We start from the raw sequence: 4,928 nt of genomic DNA on the forward strand, positions 1-4,928 counted from the left end.
GCTGCTCCCGAGCCCCACACTGCTCCTGAACCCGCTCGCTTCCTCTCTCCGGCCACTCCGCTTCATCCCACACCACGGTGGGTCCCGACAGAACCTCCATTGTTTGTGTCCCACGCTGGCCAAGGAGGCCAAGGGCATCCTGCTTTGAATCAGCAATAGTGTGGCCACCAGTTCCAGGGCAGTGACCGTGCCTCTGTGCTGGGCACTGCTGAGGTCGCACCTGGAAAACTGGATTCAGTTTTGGGCCCCTCACGACAAGAAAGAAAATGAGGGGCTGGAGTGTGTGTAGAGAAGTGAACAGAGCTGGGGGAGGAAGGCCGGGGGACTCAGCCTGGAGAAAAGGAGGCTCAGCAGGAGCTTTAGTGCTCTACACCTGAAAGGAGGTTGTGGCCAGGTGAGGGTCAGCATTTTTCCCATCTAACAAGAGATAGGGCAAGAGGAAATATCCTAAACTTTTTCCTAGGCTTGCGTGTGTAGGTTGGATATTAGGAAAAATTTCTTCACCCAAAGGGTGGTCAGGCTTTGGAACAGAGTACCCAGAGAAATGGTGGAATAATCACTATTCCTGGAAATGTTCAAGAACCACATAGATGTGACATTTGAGGACACTGTTTAATGGTGAACAGTGCTGAGTCAGTGGCTGGACTTGGTGATCTTGGAGGTCTTTCCCAACCATAACAACTTTCTGATTCTCCCACCCCACCTGGGCCCTGGTCCTGCAAAGCACTCATAAATTATTATTATTATTATTATTATTAACAACTCAAATCTAGGAATAAAAGTTATGCTTATGTCTTTGGCAAATGGGACCTCTCTGGAAAGAGCCATGAGTGCTCTGAAGGCTAGGATTCAAAGTCAAAATGACCTCAACAAAATGGAAAAAGGATTGGAAATACGTAGGGTGCAAGTCCACGCAGACAAATGTGATATGATCCATGACAATGTGAGATAGGAGCCTGCTGGTTAGCCAGGCCTTTTACAGATAAAGATCTGGTGTAGAGTGGATCAAAGAATCAATTGATGATGCCCTGTGAAGAAGGCAAACATCCCATTGGGGGCATAGAAACATCCACAGGTGTGCTCTGAGAAAGGTGAGGCCTGGTGGGAACTCAGGAGCAGCCCAGGGTCTGGCTTTGTACCACTGCAAAGAGATACCTTCCCCATGTTTAGTCTGGGAAAGGTCTCTGCTGCAAACAACTATATAACTATTTAGTGCAATACAACATCTGCTGGGCTGTAAGGCTGTGTGGACATGATAACTGTTCACAAATACATAAAACCTGCCACAAACAGAAAGGGAATAAGTTTCTTTTACCCTTAGGGACTAAAACAAAATGTTGCTAGCTGAACACTGTTACAAGGACAATCCAGGCACATTTTCTAGGGTTGGAAATGGTTAAATCATAGAAAAGGTTGTTTAAGGAGAGTAAGGACTTTAAAATCTGAGGATTAAAAAAAAATTTAAAAAGAAAAACCAGTAGACATGCTCCTGTATGGAAAATGTTCAGTAATGCTGATCCTGCTTTGGAGCAGGAGCAATGCCCCAAGGTTCCTCCCAGCCCTGTTCAGAGAGGATCAGAACTCTCAGTCAGGTTTCTAACTTCCCACTTCAACACAGCAAAGCAGGTGTGGAGATGTTTGCCAGACAGGTGCCATGTCCCCCATCCCACAGGATGTGAGGGAGGATCCCCTCAGCAGCCCTGACCCCTCTGCCCACTGCTCCCCATTCCTCTCCAGCAGTACCAGCATGGGAGACTGGCACTGCATGCAGCCCTGCCAGGGAAGGAAGTGCTATATATGGATGAGAACTTCCTGCAGGGATGAGTTCCCGTGGATTCCCATGGCCCTGGGCCAGTTTCCAAGCACTGGCCATGGGCACAGCTCCTGCACGCCCCAGTGGGACCCAGGAGCTATTCACAGCTCTTCTTTCTTACCTCAGCGCTGACACAGTTCTATGTGGATGGCAAAACACCCTCAGGAGAGAGAGAACTCCAGGTTCTTGGGTTCTCCTCCTGCCTGCCATCACTGCTGCCCTGCTTGGGGACAGTGCTGTTTCAGGCTGTGCTGCCCGGCTTGAGCTTCTCTGGAGGATGCCCGTCATGGCATTTCACCTCCAGGTGAAAATGGACTTGTCCTTCATGTGGCAGGAGCTGACACACACCTGCAGGGGAGGGGGTTGAGCTAAGGATACCCAAGGCTTATTTATACAGAGCACAAGGAGACTTGAAAAGGTCAGATTAATGGCTCTTTCAAAACCAGGCCAGGGCTGTGACCTAGAAGTGAGCCAGATGCAAGTCCCAGTTAGTTTCAGATGGCACTTTTCCTCAAAACTGAGAATTTTACACACCCTTTTACTGGCTGCTGGTCACTAGCACACTGTGCAAAGCAACTGAACATTTGTTCAGTTTAAGCTTGGAGACTTCAGTATGTGAAACCTTCTGGGATTATGTGTCACTCTAATCTGGTTTCAAGGTTGCCTCCATAAATATTACCACTTCTATATCTAGAATGTTTGTGGACTACACCAGCCCCTGACTCTTGAAACCAGAGTGATGTATTATGCAAATGCCTTTCTTTTTCTCATATCCCAGGCTGGTAGATCAAACCAGACTGCACCCAACTCTCATCTGTCCTTTACACGTTGATCAAAGCACAAGAATGCTGTTTTGAAAAGGAAATGCCATTGAGGGTAATGTGCTGTGTGTTGTCTGTAAAAAGGATCTGCTGATAAGGATCCCCGTGTGATTCAAAGTGACAGGATGAAATTACAAAGAGCCTGTTGTCACCTCTACCTCCAGTTCAAAGCATGGACCCTGCAGAGAAAAGAGGTTCATGGTTCACTGACCATCTCCTCCTGGCCTGCATCTGCCAAAAAAACCACACTCAGTATCAATAAGTGATACCATGTGAATAATTTCCCACAGCAGCATCTGAGAAACGATTTCAAAATACTGCTTTGATGCATCTCACAGCCAGGAAAGCCAGGGAGCTCTAAAGGGAGGGAGAGAGGGGGGAAGATGGCATACAGCACAGGGAACTGCATGAGGTGGCACAAAATAATATAGAATCACAGAATGCTGTGGGTTGGAAGGGGCCTTACAGCTCATCTCGTTCCAAGCCACCTTCCACTATCCCAGGGTGCTCCAAGCCCTGTCCAACCTGTCCTTGGCACTTCCAGGGATGTGGCAGCCACAGCTTCTCTGGGCACCCTGTGCCAGGGCCTGCCTACCCTCACAGGGAAGAATTTCTTCTATATATCACAAATCCTTCTGTATCACCACCTGTAAGCATCTTCCTGCTGCTCACCCCAAACAGAAACATCCAGACTCCGTTCCATCCCTGTCTCCCTGATGGCTCTGAGTCCCATTTTGCTGACATCCAGTTCTCAGTTTTGCCCTGGTGTTGCAGGAGGTTCCCTGTACACAGTGCTGGGACTTTTCCCACCTCCCTGTGACATCTGACACAGCCACCTGCACACAGGTGGCTCTCTGCTTTCCTTGTGTGCCTGTCCCCAGATTTGCAGAGATTGTTTGCTCTCTGAGTTCACACCTCACTCGCTGTCTTCTCCTCTTTCTGCATGCTATGTTTAATTTAAGGGTGGTAGATTTTTTCCTTTACCTGTTTTTTACTCAGCTCTGCCCCTGTAATCTTCTGTCACCAGAAGCAAACTCTCTGTTACGTAAGGACAGGCACAAACCTGCCCTTCCCTGCTTGCCCTGTTTCCTTTTCTGTATTTCTGCTTTCTAGGTCTCCTCACTCCATTACAAACCCACGGTTTGGTCTAGTTCTGCTGCTCCAGGTGTAATTGCTGAAGCCTCAATAAAAGTCAATTTGTCTGCCAAATCCTTGCTGCTGTTATTGTACTGGCCTCGTTAATGCACTGCATAGTGCCATCCCTTCCATGAATATTTTACACACATGAGCAATGGGAGATTTGAGTCCCTGTGAATCACAGAATGCTGTACTCCACTGCTGGCTGTACAAGGGGCATGTGGGACAGCAACAGCACCTGGTAAAGGGCAGGCAGCAATATTCCTAAATATTTGATCCCAGAAAGTGCCTCTTGGTGAGATGCACTAACAGGCTGTTCACAGAATCCTAGAATGGTTTGGGTTGAAAGTGTGAAAAATGCGTATTTTATGATTGGCTTTTCTCAAATATTCAAATGAATATTATATGTTATGTTATAAAGTGATGCTGTATTAATTCTCTTAGGTAGTGTCGTAAATATAGTTTTAGGGTATAATATAAGGTTAAAATAGAAACTATGCTATGTAAGATACTTTTTCTAAAGAGGACTCACAGCAAGATAGCAGCCACAGGACACCTGAGTCTTTCAGAGAAAGAGAATTTATTGCTCCATTATTCGAAGAAATTAACTTCTTCCTGCCGCGCTCAGTCCTGAAAACGCCATCAGGATTCAGAGGAAGAAGCTGACATTGCCCAGACAGAATCCTGTGTTTGAACGGAATTTATGCATCATGTATGAGGTGTATGAATATGCAACAGGCTGTTGCTTTTAAGGGTTAATCCTCTGTTAACGTGGGTCCTTTTTCGGGCTTGTGCTGCCCAGAAAAAGGTACCCGGACTGTCCGTAACTCTTTGTTCTATTGTCTCGCATTGTCCTAATTCAGATTGTCCAAATTGTTATTATTCTAATTATATTACTATTTTTATAACCATTTTATTACTACTAAACGTTTAAAATTTTAAATACAAGTGATTGGAGTTTTTCACAATGGCACGACAACGAGCCTCCCTCAGCGCCGCTGGGGGGCGGGGCCACCGCCGCCACCGTCAGATTGACAGCCGAATCGCCCAATCAGAGTAGCGCGCGCCGCGCATTCTCCGCCCTTCACCTTTCCCGCGGCTTCTCGTGGAGCCGGCGGCGCCAGCCGGAAGTGCAGGTGGTCGCTTCCGGGCGTTGC

Source organism: Zonotrichia albicollis, chromosome 8 (assembly GCF_047830755.1).
Source record: "Zonotrichia albicollis isolate bZonAlb1 chromosome 8, bZonAlb1.hap1, whole genome shotgun sequence".
In the NCBI taxonomy this organism is placed as follows: domain Eukaryota; kingdom Metazoa; phylum Chordata; class Aves; order Passeriformes; family Passerellidae; genus Zonotrichia; species Zonotrichia albicollis.